General features: G+C 35.6%; 1 long non-coding RNA gene across 9 annotated transcripts in view; it reads left to right on the forward strand.

Moving 5' to 3' along the window:
* The first annotated feature begins 509 nt into the window (after window positions 1-509).
* The window catches only part of LOC148213735 (uncharacterized), a 118,744-nt gene continuing 101,436 nt past the window's right edge, over window positions 510-17,817 (forward strand). For 7 of the 9 annotated variants that reach the window (XR_015793985.1, XR_015793982.1, XR_015793984.1 and 4 more), the window contains exon 1: window positions 510-900. This is a non-coding gene — a long non-coding RNA (uncharacterized LOC148213735). Of the gene's footprint in view, window positions 901-2,039; window positions 2,122-17,817 lie in introns of all 9 variants that reach the window. The other 2 variants (XR_015793989.1, XR_015793988.1) reach the window with 2 other exon arrangements.

The raw sequence follows: 17,817 nt of genomic DNA on the forward strand, positions 1-17,817 counted from the left end.
TAGTATGCTGATCAGCTGTTCCAACAGCAATGGAGCCAGCAGAACCGGTTCTTAAACATTTGCCAGCACACCACTGCTTAAAACTGAAAATGAATAACAGTGTCCCCCTCTCCCCCGTTCTTCAGTGATCTTAGGATAGAATAGGCTTGGTAGACAATACCCAAAATGCAAATTTCCTTCTAAAACCTTCCTCTTAAGATATCCAAAATGTACCTTTGCCTTTTATAGTACTATGCAGGCCTGTATTCTCAGACTGGCTGTGATAAAGTGTTGTGGAAGGATAAACCTCTCCATTTCTCATCCCTTTGCAAAGGGGGACTCTACAGAGAGAGGCAAAAAAAGAAAAAAAAAGAAAAAAAAAGCAGTTTTGTGCAGGTTCAGTGTGCCAAATGCAATGTTATGCCACATTGCTGAAGTGTCACATGTGTGTGAGTGTTCAAACAGAACATTAGAAAACCAAAAATAGCCAGCATCTGTCAGCACAGACTCTTTGCTCAGAAAACCTCTTAGTCAGCTCATTGAAAATGACACAGTTCAGCGAGGCTTTACAATAATCACACTCTGTGAAGCTCAAAATCAAAAGATTTCCTTCTCTCTCTTTTTCTCTTCTGTACCCCTTCCCTCTAGCTTTTGGAAGACAGCTTTTGGAAATGAAATCTGCAGAGAAGAAGCCTTTGTCCATGACTGAAGCTGATATCAAGCACACATATCAGGTTCAGAAATGTTATTGTGCAGTTCCATTATGGTGAAGGAAGAGGACAGGAGAAGAGGTAAATTATCATCCCAGAGGATCCTGCCTCAGCACTCCAGAGAATCAGTCCTAGGCCAATTAAACCCATCTAATGTCAGAAGGAAATGGGCAATTAACTGCTGCTTTTTCTGAGGAATGCAAGGCATCAAGTAAGTGGGCAAAATAAATAACATTTCTAACCATTGTCCTCAACCTACCTGTCTTCCTATATCTTTTTCCCCCCATTCCTTTTTGTTGGTAGTATTGTTAGTGCCAGCATGTGAAAAGTTTAATTCAGGAATTATAACAGTGGGAAATGAACAATTATATTTCTGCCATTTTGATAGAAGAATGGTATTTACTTAAATGCTTAAAATATGGACTTTTCAGATATAATTTTCTCCCCAAATGATTTATGACTGGAAACATACTTTTACTTTGTGACTAGAAAAGGCTGCAGATGTTTTTTTTTAAATGTATAATTGACCCAGGGCTGGCCATAAAAATGTACAGACTGAAGCAGCTATTTCAAACAACAATGTATGTATTTATTCATATATTTACATTTGTTAAATTTATATCCTGCCTTTCATCAAGGAACTCCAAGTGGAGTATATAGCGCCTTCTCCAATTTTTTCCTCCACAACCACCCAGTGATGTAGATTGGGCTGAGAAAAAGTACTTGTCTGAAGTCACCCAATAAGCTTCTATAATTGAGAATGCACATGGATCTCTCTAATCATAGTCCATTATTTGAAATACTATGCTATACTAGTTCTTTGATGATAGATTAACTTGCCATGGTGGTGGTGATGATGATGATGGTGGTGATGAGAATTGCATCCAAAATTTTCTGCTTGGTATATCAAAGTAATGGCTAGTTTTGTATCTTACATTTATTAGATGAACCTCAGACCTGTTCTTCCTCAGGTTGTAAAATATCTTGAGCCAGCCTTGACTAGAATCTGAATATAATTTCCTTCAGCAGAGGAAAGTTTAATATCTAGTCATAGTTCTTGGTCATCAAATGGACCCAGGCAGGAAAATTTAGACAAATAATTCTACATCAGCAGCTATCAGGAAAAACCCCAGAGAGTGATAGATCCATCTGTTTCTGGTCCATATCAAATCCATCCCTATACTGTCCATTTTTAATCAGTAAGATTAAACTCTTAAAGCATCTCTAGAAAAGAGAAAACTTGCCCCAGGCTTTGTTCATCAACAAATGTAGCTTGGATGGATGAAACCATGAAAGTGATTAATATTCCCAAACCAAAAGTATAAGTTTCCTATTTCCCTTTTCTTTGAGGCAGAAAGAAGAAAAAAATAAAACAAGGCCAAGCTTTCATTTTCCCCAAGAAGAAAGAAGGATTTGCCCACATAGCAACAAGGTGTGTTATAAATGAAATATATTCTGCTTCAACTTACAGACAGACTTAAATCTCCTTATCAGCCAGTTCTGGCACCTTGATGGATATACCAGTTTTATACATACTGATAAACGCATTTCTTTTCTAGCTAGCTAAGATGAAGCTGAAATCACACACTTCTGCTAGGGTTAGGGTTAGGGTCTGAGCGACCTTATCTGAGTTACAAGAATCCTGCCAACCACTAGATAGCAGAAAAGAGAGTTTAATGTCTCTTTTGGGTGCCATCTAGTAATATTATGGATTCTTGCAGCCAAGATATGATTGCTCTAGCCTAGAGAAGATAGAGATACCAGCAGACTTAAAAAAAAAAAAGCCAAATTAAAGTTACCTTAAGAGAGAAATATAGTAAAAATATCCTGAGATGACAAAACAGAGCATGACAGCTTCTTAGTATCTCACAGAATGACAGAATGTTGAATGACTCCATGTTTCTCAACTTCAGCAACTTTAAGAGATGTGACTGGGGAATTTTGGGAGTTGAGGTCGACACATCTTAAAGTTGCTGAGGCTGAGAAAAATTGGAATGACTAAATGGAAAATAATTGACAACCAAATAAGAAGGAAATGAAGTAGCTAGAAAAAGAGAGAGAGGGGAATATTAAAATTAATATGTTCCATTAATATGGATACTTTTTAAAAGAGTCCTGGAAGAACTACTACTATCTAGATTGGTAAATTTTTGATTCACAAGGAAGAGTTCCCAAGAAACATATTTAAAAGAAAAAGAAAACCTTGAAATTTACCTGAGGTCAATGAATTGAAGACTTCAGGAGAGATGATTGCACAGTGAAACAGAGCAGATTTTTATTCACCTCTGGTTTTCTTTACAACTGAAGCAAGTATAAGAAAACTTTATCCTGTCCTTGAGAATTTCAACAGCATTTTCTTTTCTTTTTCTTTTAGTAACATTTGCTAATTAATTTCCATAAAACTGAATAGAAATAATTAAAATATTCAGTAGAAAACCGTGGCATAGCAGAAGGAGAAAAGGGCATCAGAGTTTAAACATCTGAGAAATACTGGTATAAATCAAACACGGAATGTGTGAAAATATCTTAGCTATGATTTCTGGGCTTATGGAGCCTTTTAGTTCAGCAAAATGCACTTTATTCTGGGGGGGGGGGAGAGAATAATATCACCATTTGAATCCCTTATTATGGGGTTCAACCCCATTCAGTCTGCACATTGGTCCAGGAAAAGGAGGTCAAATCAAAAGCAATGGATGTCTGCCCCGTTCCTACTTAAAAGGGACAGACAACCACATTAAAATGTACAAGTTTATGTATTTATAAACTTGAGTCATATGCATGATGAAGCAATTTTCCTATTTTGGAGGAAGAGAAATTCTTAAAATTTGGGGACATAGACTTAGGAGACAACAGGCATGAATCATCCACCCTATGAAGGTTTTTTTAATTACATTTGCCTACCACTGGGAGAAATAAACAAAGTTCATTTCAAAGCTCCACAAGCCACCATGTTCCCCACATTGCTTGTTAGACTGTATTGCACTATTAGTCTCCTACCCCTTCAGTGGATCTGCTCTCTCAACTGCCATTTTTCTAATCTCATTGCCATTTCCTGGGCCTTCTGGATAATTGAAGTGGTACTGTACTGGCAACTTGGTCTATAAAGCTAATAATCAAGACTTTGCAGGCAAACGGACGTACGTTTTGAAGGCCTACATAATGTGTTCCATTTTGTATGTGGCACTTTATTGTTTTAGTTGTGTGTGTGAGAGAGTCTTTTAGCATTTTGATTTTCTGAACAACCCTATAACTTTTTGTTGCTGAGCACTGGATTAATATTTTAGAGCTGCTACTGATGCTGTTTTCAAGGTTTGTAAAATGGAATGTCTAGAGGGATTTTATTAATAGCTGGAGGATGGCCAGCTTATTCCAGTAATTTCATTGGTAAAACAAGGATGAGCAAGAGAATTGAGAACATGTACAAATTGTATTATAAAACTCCATACAGTGTCACTGTGTATTACTTTATTTATTCAAGAGCAGTTATAGAAAACAAATTTACCAATGTGACCTTTCATGCTGATATAAATACAAGATTTATTAGTTGTTATTGAAAACTTCAGGCATTATTCAGTACTGAAAGAAAAGTAAAATGAATAATTTCACACTGGCAGTAGATACACCAAGTGATTTCTCTGTGGTATAGCTTGTTATTCCATAATAAAGGAAGTGATTTACAGAGTCCATTGTTGTCTGAATGTGCAGGAAAAATGAAACATTTCCCAAAATATATTGTGGGGTACTTTCTGATATGCAATTATAAAGCAATTATATGCCATTTGTGAACATCCATTAACTGTAGATGGGAAGATATATACCTCATGGGTAGGCTTAAATGAAAGGCCTCCATACTGCTTTTCCTGTTCATGTATGTGTTACTTACATCATATATCAAATAATGTTGCATTGTTCCTTAGGGTCCAGTCCCATCCCAAGATGCTATGCATAGTATTTACACATCAAAGAAAGCACATCACTACACTGCCCCCCAATACATGCACACACACATACACACACACACACACACACACACACAAAGAGAGGATAATCTGGGCAGTAACTACAAGTAGGGAAATTGTGGTTGAATCCCCTACTATGCCATGAAGTTCATCTGGTGCCAATGTATCAGTTATGCTCTCTCTCATTTTATTTTGTCTCAGAAGGCAAATATGAGGATAATATTGTGTGTGCACATGTGTGTGTTTGTGAAATGAATCACAAAAGAAAATAAAAATCTACTTGAAGAAAAGCCATATTCAGGATCTAAGCTTTCATGATGTTTTCTATATAGGCTTCCAAGACTTCTTTAGCTGCACCTTCTAGCAGTGTTTCTTTTTGTTCTCCTGTTTCCTCCAAGACAACAAGCAGTCAAAAGATGAAATAAAATTCTAAGTTCCAAAATGAAAAGCATGGTATCCTTGGAGCTATTATCCTTTTACTTTTTCAATTCCGTAAGCAATCTAGTAACAATTTAGATAATTTTCTAGACGAAATGGTACAAATCTTTGGTTGCAACAGCAGCATATTAGGAGGTAATCTAAAGATAAAGAATCTAAACTGCTAAACATTTAGGAAATGTATGTACGCATCTATCATAACCAGAGTTAGGTGGCTGATGCCTCTTTACAAAACATTCAGAAATTTCACTAACTGTTGTCCTGTCCCCTTTACTATTTGATGGTTCATTGGGAATTTCTAACTTTAAAATGTTCAGGAACAGCATGTGATAGAAGGTCTTTTGTAAAATTTTGGAAGATTTAGCAGTAGAATGTTCACTTTCTTCTTGCTGCATCCTACATTAATGCAATCTCTCTCATCCTCTTTCTTGCCACTGTAGTCAATATCTTGGTAACTGAAAATATGCATGAAATCTTTTTTCACATATACTTTTATTTTTATGAATTGAGTGAAAAACAGAAAAAAATAAGAGAGAGAAAAGAATACAGTACATGCATTTAAATATATGCATAATATTAAACTCCTAACTTGTCTATTCTCCTTTTCCTTCTTTTTCATATTATTTTTGCTGTTGAATAAGCTTTAGACTAAAGTGAAAGCTGAAATGAAAATTCAAAAGACAAGATCTGATATAGTGATCTAAAAATAAAAAACAAAAATAAAATCAGACAAAAAAAATTGTGTGTATAGGAAAAAGCATTCAAGTGGCCTCCCTCTCTTTTGTTTTTCCCCCTCTTTTCTTTTCTTTTCTTTTTTCTTTTCTTTCTCAACTGTTAACTGCTACTTAAATATTTTTTATACTGTGCTTTAAACTTCTATGATTATTGCTCATTTCTATTTAAACAATTTTAATTATTTTTACACAATTTATCTTTTCCCTCAAAAACCATATTCACAGAGTTTTAACTTGCCATGCTCTGTGTGTACAAAGCTTGCAATACTAAAATAATTTTTGGTGTCACATTTCAACTGATGACTTGAATTATTGGACAATTTGAGTACTTCAAATATTAACTATATTTTTAATAGGACTCCTTCCATTTGGTAGTTATGAGGTAATAGCCTATATTACCAGCACCATCTCAAAACAAGGTCCTATATAATACCTCACGTGATTCAAAACACAAATTTGAATGCATCTTTGAATTTTTGTCATCATGGCCACACCAGGTATTTGGTGTGACATTCTGGGAGATCCAGTCTTAAAATGTTAGAAAAAAGTGCTCGTTAACATATAGGGTATTACAGAATACCTTTATAATGTGTTCATACAGAGATTCTGATTCTCTTTGTTTGAAATTACCCATTCAAGTACCCTGGTGAATGCTTAAACAGAATGTTCCAAAAGTTGCATTAATTCATGCATTAATTCAGTGTCTAAGTGGAGTTCAAGGCTAACTCATCTTAGCGACACACTCAGAATATCAATGTGGCAATGCCTCCCAATGACCGTGTGGCCAGTTAAAGAAAGGAAAAATGCATCTACGTTTATAGAAGTATATTTATGTAGGGCCTTACATGAAGTTAAGAACCCTCAATCCGGATATTTAATGTTGTAGGGTTCTTTGTTCTTACAGCTATGTGTTTGTGGAAGGTAATATAGTCATTTAAACTAGATATTAAGAATGTTGGGGGCTTTTGAGAGAAGTCAGGTGAAGAAACAGACTCCACAAGAAATACTGGAACTTGAAATAAGTTATAGTAACAGAATCTTGAAAGCCTGGCTGAGTTTTCCCTTCTCACTGTTGTACCAAAGACAGTTAAGGCAGAGTCAAGTTTCTTTCTAAAGTTATCTTCTTTTCCTGGGCTTAAGTCATATTTTACCATCTGTTGTATTCCTTCTCCAAGGTCATCTCTGTAGTTCTCTGTAGGTACATAAAGCTCCTAAAACTAGTCTTACCTGAGGATGATAGACAGAAATTGATATAGTGATAGATATGATTATCATATATCTGCTTACTTACAGGTATGAATTTTTACATTCTCCAAAATAAACATATAACAGGCAAAACCAAAAAGGCTAAACTAAGGGAACCATGTGAATTCAAATGAGCTTGAAAATCAACTTAGTATTTCTTTCCTTCCAGCTTTTTATCTTTTCACCAAGTTAAATGCAGAGAATATGAGCAAAGATCACCTGAGGAGAGATTTGAAACACCAGCAATATTACTAGGTTGGCAATTTGTCATTTCTAGACATTCTCCATTGTGAAGTGTATATTTTGTCACTTATTATTACAGTACATTTAAGCATTTATAGTTCACTTGTTACATGCAAATGCTTTATTGCCCATTTTTGACTCTTGATGGTTCTTGATGCCATTTTGCATGTGGCAAATTGGGCACAAGATAATTTCCCTAAGGCCATGTAATGAGCCTATGACTAAATAGGTATTTTTATGCTGTGCCACTTTCCCGTGATCAAAGCCTATTTACTGGGCATGTTGTTTCTCAGTTGCTAAAAAAGTCATACCTTGAATGCTGAACAAATGAGACTTTTACCTAAACAGTTTGCTTTCTTTAATTTCATTCTTGTAGTATTTTAGAATTCTAATTACTACTTCACATTTAGTGTTGTTGAGAGATTGCTTTCTTGCAAACCGGTTGAAATAATGAAAAAAATGGAAGTTCCACACAGACCCTAGTATAACTAGCAAAGTAGACAAGACTGATCTGCTCTCAAGTAAGCCCTAGTCAGCAAAGGTCCTGTCTAATAATGCTAACTGAAAGCTTCCTGCTTCCTGATTATAAATTGAGGTCATTTTATTACTTTTCTGGTCTGTGTGATTTAAGATTGAGCTGTCATTTAACTGGCTCTGATTTAGCTGGTTTTCATCTTTTCTAGTGTGGAGTCATAAATTAGTTGTCCTTACTTTTTCCTTTTGTATATGTGTGTGTGTATTCTTTTGTCAAAACTAAATAATTAAATATAATAATTTAATCTCTGCAACTCCAACGTAGGAGATAAAAGCTGACCATGTAGGGGGAAATTAAGAAGCAAATCAGCATGTATTTAGTCATACCAATGAGCAAACCAATAAAATTAGTTGAAGTTAAAAACCAGAACCTTTTCTATTAAATAAACATTTTCTCTTTTCTACAGTCACATGTTCTGAGAGTGATGAAATATTCAGAAAAAGGTTTGAAGAACTTCTTAGATTATGACAAGTTTTCTTGGATTCATATCTGTTTATTCCTTGCTGGAATAAACAATAGTTTTATAAACCAATTTATAAACTGGAATAAACTGCTGCTGGATCTTGCAGAAGGTTAGCTTTCTATGTCCCAGGCACTCCTGGATTATCTTTGTAATAAATCCAAACAATAAGAGGTGTACAGCTATTCCCCTCCCTACCTCTTATGCTATCAAAAGCTCCAGTTAAAATAGCTGGATGGATATTACATTGTAACATCCCATTTAATTAAGAATGAGTTCAGATAGTGAACCTCTTGTCTGGATAAGCTATTCTACAACAGGGGAGATAGTAGAGATACTGCATTGTTGCAGCTGTTTTTATTTAAAAAGAAAGATACTCAGAGATTTGTCTCCCTATAAATTCTCAAGGAGTTCACATGGAAGAGATAATCTGACAGGTCTACTATGGACCCAATCATAAGCAGCTTATGTTGGTACCTTACACTGGCAGCCAGTCCAGAAGAGAGTCACTGGGAATTGAGTGGCATATACATTTAATAAATTATATTCTTATTGCTATTGTTATTAGCTGCAACATTTGCATAAATTGAAATCTTGCATCATGTTTGTTGGTAGAACAGAGTGCAGTAACTGACTCATGAATTTACCAGAGCTTTGATAGCTGAACAGAGGATCCTTATTGTGAAATTTGGATCTTGGAACTATGCTGTCCTTTCAAAAAAAAATAGCTTTCTGATTTTCTGTTTTTCTGTGTTTATATTAGGGTCATGTCAAAAATATAATCATGAAAGAGCCCCTTGATGGCCATTTTTGGAAATAGAATGGCAGATTAGATGGAACTTTGATTTAATTCAGCAAGGCTCTCTCTCGTTCTCTCTTTTAATCTTTATTAATATTGTAACAACAGCTGTCTTCCAGTTCCCTGTAAAAGAAAACATTTGGGGGGGTTACCACATTTCTGGGATTTTTTTAGAAATTCTAGAAAATTCTTTCAGTCGTGTTGTTGTCATTGTCTATTCTGTCCCACTGTGCAACTCCTTGGCTCTCCATACTTTCAGATCTAAAACAGCCCCTGAGCAGGAATCCCTTTATGATCTTTTTTCTTAGAACTGAAGATGGAAGAGCAGGAAGCTTTCCTGGAGACCCAATTTGCACAATGAAAGACAGGAGAGGCAGGTGCACTTCCTCAGCCTCCTTATAATTAACCCATCTGACCCATGAGAATTTCAGCAAAATTTTCTCCTCCTTTGGGGAGAAAAAAAAATCAAAAGCAATTTACTTTCTTTCAGACTGAATGAAAAAGTTTAAGAAATGCAGAATTAATTTTCAGCACCAAACAGCTCTTTTGACCTCCTAGTCCTTGTTCTCATACAAAAGAAAAGTAAACACTCCAGTTTCTTTAGTTGAATAATAAATCAGCTTTGAAAAAGCATAATCTCCACTTCAGGACTTGCAGGACATGTGAGTTTCTATGCCAGAGGAGGGTTCTATATGTACAACAGTAGGTTATATGATATTTCTGGCTACAAGATGCTTCAAGCTTTCAGTATCAGGGATTAATTTGTAATGATTTTTTTAGAGGGGGGGAATTCTGGCTGCCAAAGTAGCAGCTGATCAGAAACTAATTATATTAGACATTGTTCCTTTTCCTTTGGAAGATTTGTCCTTCATTCCTCTTGCATTAGCCAACTAATGGGCATATCAGCTGCAACAAGCATGGCTACATTTATCTTAAGGTTAGAGAGGGAAAGTCTCTGGAACACGGTGTCTGTAGGACATCATATGGGTCATGACAACCTTATGCAAGTGATGCAAATTATATACTGTATGTCAGTTGTGTCATGACATGACTGACTCAATTTACATGATTTAAGGGTTTGGCCCAATGATGTCATGATCTGTGTGAGGTCACTGTGTCTTCTGACCTTCTGACAATGCCCCGTACAGTGGAAATTCCAATGTTAGTCTTCACTGCCTCTCCTCTACCAGTCACCCATTCTATTTTTGATTATTCCTGGTAGAAGTCCATAAAACATCACAGGCTGTGCATTTGGATACCTCTGACACCCCTCCCCCAATTAATCCTGTCTACAAAGAATCCATTTTTAAAAATTTCTCATTTCATTTTAAAGTCTCTCATTAGACATTGAATTCCTAGGCTGCTGACTGGTATTTTAGGGCTACTGTATATAGGCTGAAAAATTTAGAAAACCATCATATGGCAGAAGAGAGAGTTTGCTGTATCTCTTTGCTGTTGTCTAGCAGTTATCCAGATTTTTATTGTCCAGACCAGAATGTTCCGATATTTTCAGCTCTCCATTTTTGTTCCATGTCAGTTTTTTTCTTTATCATTTTTCATACTTCCCCATTTTTCTCTCATACTTTACTTTCCCTACTTACTTTTTCTTTGTTGCACTTGACCAGTCAATCACTCTAGCTGATATATGCTCATTCTGAATATTTTAGAGATTGTTATTTTTCCCATTCTACTCATTTTCCTGCTATTTCTACAGAATGTTCTATATCTATCTACCTACCTACCTACCTACCTACCTATCTATCTATCTATCTAACTATCTATCTCGCAAGGTTCAAGAATTACTTTATTATTTAAGAGAGTACTAATCTCATGTTTACCTCTTGAGTGTGATACATGTTCCCTAGTCTGGGAACTTAGGCTGGAAAAATAGTCCCAAAGTATATGTCTTCTGACTATCTATAGCAGGGACATACTATCCTACACAGAACACAAGAGCTTACCACTAGTCTTAACATGTAGTATAATCTTAATGAAACTGATATGCATTATTTCTGTGTTTCTATGTGCATCCATGGCTATACAGATAACCAGCAAATATATACAGTGCTCATAATCTTATATCTAGGAAGATACCCACTGCTTCCAAATCTCAAAATGGAATAGAATGCAAGTCTTGGGAAATGTTTTAAATGAATAATTAGTAGTAGTTGTATTGTCAAAGAATGGATGTGGATCCTCCCCAACTTGATACTCTGCTAGGAATTCTAGGGGCTGAAATATAACATATCTAAAGGGTACCTAACTGAAGATTGATACATACATTATTATTTAAAATGTTGGTCCATTTTATGACACAGATCTTGGAAAATAGAACCACATCACAGCAAGCAAACCAAATACCCATTGGATGTAAAAAGTTTTAATATTTTAAAACTCTGATAAATAATCTATGCCTATCCAAATTTTCTATCTATTTTTATTATAAGATTTAAAGCAGGAATGGTATAATCAAAATAGCTTCTTACGTATGAGCATTATGTGGTTCTCTAGATGTGGTCAGCCTTAACTAGTGTTGCCAATAGCAAGACAGGATAGGAGATGTAGTCCAAGAACAACTGAGCAGACATACTGTATATCTACCTTGATAAAGAGTATGTGTTATTAGTTGGATTTCAAAGTTTTACTAGGACCACAGTTCTTAAGAGAGTGTTCCACCCTGTATGTGCCTGTGAAATGTCAAAATCTATAAGGTAGAAGTCTTCCTCTGAGCTTCAGAGCTGAGAAAGATGCATTATTTGAGGATGTAGGAGAGGGCTTTCTCATGCCCATCTGTTTTGGCATGTCTGCCCCTGGATACCAGACTTGCACCAATATTTTTGCTTTTCAATTGCAAGTAAAGACCTAGCCTTTTGCCTAAACACTTCAAACTTAAGAACCTGGCCGTGTTCTATTTTCCCCCAAGAAGATCTGTTTCTTTCTCCTATTGTATTATGGTTACTGCTTTTTTAATCTTTTAGATTCTTCTTCATTTTATTTCATTTCATTATTTTATCCTGTGTATTTTATACATTGTATCCTGCCCTAAGGTTCTTACAATAATAGGCAGTATATAAATATGTATAATTAAAATAATAAGGATAATAATCCAATACAAAGTTTCTTAAAGTTCAGATCAAGGTGCCACTCTAGCCACTGCTAGCTGACTGAATAATTCCCTTGACAGCTACTGTATTCTGCCACCAATATGGTGGCACTGAATTCAGAGAGAGAGAAAGAGAAAGAGACAGAGAGAGAATGTGTGCGTTTGTATCAGAAATGAACATTTCATTTTCAAATAGAAATGCCAGTTACATCTATGGCTCCTGAGGAGATCAAAATGTAAGGCTGAGACAACTGGAGACTTTTTGGGTTGGACCTAATATCTGCCCAATTTTTCCACACATTATTACTGGGCCTGTCTAGGAGTAAGACCCACTGATATAGTAGACTCTCATGTGAGTTAACTTGGATAAATTTGGTTTGTCAATCATTTTAAAAATGAAGGAAAAGCTTACATTTTAATTCCTAAAGTATTCTAAACACAAAATAAAGAGAAGGAAGGAAGGAAGGAAGGAAGGAAGGAAGGAAGGAAGGAAGGAAGGAAGGAAGGAAGGAAGGAAGGAAGGAAATTTTAAGATTATTCTTTAATAATGATTGCCATACTTAATATAAAGTCTTAGTTTGATGTCCACTTGGCAAATACTGTTGAATAAATCCAAATGCATAGATATTAGATTAGCTAGGTCTACTTTCATTCCTGTACCCTAACTAATGCTAGAACAATCTCTACACTCAGTATGTTCCGTGGATCAAATGTCTGAGTCTGTCCTTGTTGAGATTTTAACCCATGCAGATTCTGTTACATTCATGATTGCTTTGACTGCTTTCTGAATGAGTTTAACCATTTTCCTTTAAGTGTTATATCTCAACCTATGCCAAAGCTACTTAGTCATGCTTTCTCTTTAGGGGTGAAGAACTGGCAAAGATAACAAAGGGGGCAGGGGAAGAACCTGCAGCAACCATCACACTCATGTGAACTGCCAATGATGCCATGTATGGCATCAAATTCTCTGTTCCTTGATGGCATAAAAGTAGGGCACTGGAAGCTATGGCTGTCCCCCATTTGATCCTAAAGAAGGATGGGATCTCTCTCTCTCTTCCTCATCCATGTTCCAATAAAATTGCTAGTACTACTGAAACTACTTGAAAATTTCTTAAATTAAGAAAAATTAATATTCCAATGTTTGTTTGAGATAAGGTTTAGTTGGAAGAAGGAATACGTGCTCTAGGAGAACAAGTTCTCACTGTCTTGCAGATACTCTGTATAATTCTCTTGCACTTCCTACATTGTGCTCTTTCCTTAAAATGTAATGTATTATTTTTATAAAAGTTAGAAGCAACAGGATTTGAAACCTGTGGCACAGCTGTTGCCTTAATAAGATCCCTACAGCCTAGCATCTAGGCCATGTTAATATTTTTCTGCCCTTTTTCTCTATTATTTGTTTTAATGTAGCATATGTGCCATAAAACCTTTGCCTCTTAAACCATATTTGCCCTTGAAAAGACAGCAGTTTCACAAGGAATTTCACATAAATAAGGTGGAATAAATCCCTCCATAAAGGAAAAATTTTTTTTGACAGAACTATAAACCACTTATACATGGAATTTGCTCATCAGTATGAAGCCTTATATGACCCTGATGCTGGAAAAGATTGAAGGCAAAAGGAGAAGAGGACGGCAGAGGATGAGATGGTTAGTTAGCATCACTGAAGCAATGAGCATGAAACTGAGCAAACTCAGGGAGGCAGTGAAGGACAGGAAGGCCTGGCGCGATATGGTTCATGGGGTCACGAAGAGTCGGACAGGACTTAACAACTGAACAACAACAACATGAAGCCTTAGCCTGGAGAAAAAAAGAGAAATATAATCAAGATTATTTAGGATCACCCTAGAAGTGTACCTTCTGTCACAGTTTGTTTCAGAGTCGTAATCAATCCTCATCTTTTTACATGTTTGTTGAGTAGAAAACAACAAAAAGGATGCTAAGAACAACAAGCATGGTCAGTTCTATCTGAGAAGACAATATTTATTCCACAGGCAACTGTGAAGTGGTAGGCTTAAAGTCTGAACATGATAAAAAACATCGTCAGGAAATACTATTTACCTTAAATGAGTTTAAATTTCTATAACCAGAAGAAATTTATGTCCGAATCCTGAAAGAGCTAGCTGGACAAATCTGTGTTTGAGAAATCCTGGAAACTACAGGAGGGGAAATACAAAGTTCTTCCTTTAGGAAACTGAAATCAGATGCACAAATATAAAATGGGGCATCACCAATTAATTAATGTTGCTTCAGAAAGAGATCTCAGACTAATAATCAATAACTAACTGAATATAAATTAGCAGTGTGACAAGACTGAAAAAAGGCAAAAGAAAAAGAAAAAGAAAACAAAACCAACCTAGCTCATTCTGGTCCAAGCAACAGAAGTAGAGTTTTCAAATTACAGGAAATAATAATTCAAATTTACTCTCTTTTTAGCACACTCTATATTGAATATTGCATCCAGTTCAAAGGATCACATTTTAAGAAATATTCAGACAAATTAGGACAGGTTCAGAGAAGTGCAATCAGGAGGATCAGGTGACTAGAAACTAACCCATAGGAAAAGAGAGTGAAAGAACTGGGCTCATTTCACCTTGAATATAGAAGACTAAGGGGAGATGCGCTAACACTCTTCAAGTACCCGAAAAGATGTCCCCAAGAAGATGGTCAAGACCTGTTTTCCATCTTTCTGGAGTGCAGAACATAGAATGATGGTTTTAGGTTACAGGAAGACCAATGTGTTGGAGTGTTTGAGGGAAAGAAATGCTTCATGTTAACAACAGTTTGACAGTAGAACCATTTACCCAGAGAGACGGTGTAAGTGTTCAAGCAGAAGGTGGACAGCCATCTGTTGGGGATTTTTTAATCTGAATTTGTGCACTGAGCAAGGAGTTACATTAAGTGGCCTATTTAGGCACTTCCAACTGTATGATTTTACAAATTTAATTATGTAATTATTTTATTTTTGATTATAGAATAAGGGCTGCTGTTCATACAGATGTCATCCACTAGTATCATTATCATAAAAGTTATAACTCTTTACTGTTCTCTGCTCATTTGGAGAGGCAAAGATTCTGGTTTACAGATCAAGATTTGTACTCAGCCCTTAAACAGAATTTGCAGCCTCCCAACACGTCCATGGGTTCTATCAGGCTCCCACTGAAAACTTCTTTTTTATAGAGCTATCCCATCTAAGTGCACATAATACAGCATATACAGTTGAAAATTGTCATCTAATTTTATAGTGTTGATAGAGATATTTGGATCTGCACAGCACTCAGATATACTGTAAGCATATTAGATTATTGTAAACAAAATAATGTTCATTTTAGAAATACTGTTTGTAGAACTGAATGCAAATAAGTCATACTAGCTAGGTAGACGTTCCAGTATAATAACACTACCATAAAATATAAATTCACCTGGAGTGTCCCCAAGCTGAAGATAGCCTTTTTCAAAGCCAGACATAACATCTTACCATCCGCATTGCTGCAAGGCAGATACTCCAAGATCCCATTAACGAAGCATACCTGCCCAGTGGTGACAAGGAGATTGAAATCATTTTACATGTATTATTACATTGTAAATTCTACAGGGATATCAGGTCTGCTCGTAATATGTAAATTTCCAGAAAGGCCAGACAATTTCTATGTGAACCATCTTCTAGAAGATTCAAAACCCTTTATCACTTCTGTAGTAGCCAAATTCTGTGTTGCTGTGATGAAAATAAGGCATAACTGGTTGCAGTAATAACCACTTCTGTTTTATTTCTCATTTCAGGTTTAATACATGCTAGCTATCTTGTTTTAGGTGATATATATCTTTTACTGCATAGATTGTAATATTTTAGATTTACACTTGTACAGGCAATCAGCACACCATTATAGTAGTGTATGTTACATTTTCATCTGTTGTTTTATCTTTGTTATGTTAGGGTTTTATCACATCTACTTAATTTTACTTTAGTGTTGTATTTAAAAAAAAAAAAAAATTGGCTGGTCATTGACCGAATAAACAACATTTCTTTCACCTGCAGTGTTTCTCAACAGAAAGGAATGAGGCAGGCTGCATGGGTCTGTTCTGCCCTTATTTCATACTCCACAAACAACCCTCAGAGTATATTATTAAACAAGAGAACATGAATGGAGCATGAATTAATTTTGTATTTCCCTTGCTAAAGGAACATTCAAAGAATCTTCATCCCAATAATACCCTTATAATAATGATTTCACAAATAATTTCATGAATATAGTATGTTGCCCAAGGGAAACATAAGGAAATATAGAATAAAGGAAAAGAACCCTCTCAATACAGTGCAAATACCCTTTTCTTTAAATACCTCTCCATGTATGTATGTGCATAGTGAGTGTGCATGTGCACATGCGCACTGACTTCAATTGAAATAAATGTCTGACTTTGATTTCATAATTAATTAAAAGATTAATGGGCAGTGCATATAGTTGAATGTTAAACTGTCCTGAAATCTAATTCTTCTCTTCAGATGTACGGGGGGATTTTTAAAATGTCAGATCAAACTGACCGAGAAAGTTTACTGAATATGTAATGTGAAAACACTACATAATTCTCAACACACAGCACAAGCAAACAGTTTTATTCTTGTTTGTGCAGCTTAACCTTCTGAAAAAGTAATTAGGTCTATAATTAAAAAGCTATTTGGAATGATTAAAACCCTGTTATCTGGTGGCATTTAAAGACAAATGCAAATGTCACAAAGGATAAATTCATTAAAATTGCTATTGAAAAGCAAGAAAATATCAACCTAGTAGTTATAGGATATTATTTGCAAAATATAACAATATGAATATAAAGTTAGGTGTTTAAAGGATTCATTGATGGTGTCTTCCATGCTTATATTTAACAATCCTTTACCATCCAGCAAAATATCTTCTACACCTGAAAATGGATGTCTCAAAATCTTGGTCAGAGCAATCATATTGCTTAAACCTAATATGTCCTGGGTTCCCTGGTAGTATCTCATACATATAGATCTTTGAAAACTAGAGTTTTTCAGGGCAGAGACATCAATTACTTCAACAACCAGGGATCACCCGCTTCAAGGCCAAAAAGTCTTAAGGCAAAAGTCCTAACCATGGGAAGGATGGGGGAAAGCAGAATTAAATTACAGTGGGTATAAGAACCACACTGTTTTAAATGAGTCCATCCTACTGTGCGATAAAGATTCATATAGCTTTGCAGTGTCTTGTGTCTGAGAATCTGCATGTAGTTCAAGATAAGAGCCTTGTAAAGCCATGTTGGCTTTACACTGAGTGTTTGGAAGCCACTGCTAGGTTCTTGTCAGTAAGTCTGATATACACAATCCACAGTACAAGGAGTAACCAAATGTCATCCATAATATATAATAAATTTGCAGTAAAACCTACTATGAGCAGAAACCATTATTATATGGCTGAAGGGCAGCCATGTTGTAGTTGGCCATAAGTTGAAATTTAGTCTTACAGGCAGATTAGCAAAATTTGGAAATTGGTCTTTGAGTCCTGGTCATCACAAAGAGATCTTCAGGGTGTTCAGCAATATTCCTAAACATAAACAATACTGTGATATTATATTTAATCTTATAAAAGGTACAATAA

The sequence above is a fragment of the Python bivittatus genome, unplaced genomic scaffold, assembly GCF_059951505.1.
Source record: "Python bivittatus isolate LINGU-HERP-01145 unplaced genomic scaffold, Pbiv_v1 ctg000840_np1212, whole genome shotgun sequence".
NCBI lineage: Eukaryota > Metazoa > Chordata > Lepidosauria > Squamata > Pythonidae > Python > Python bivittatus.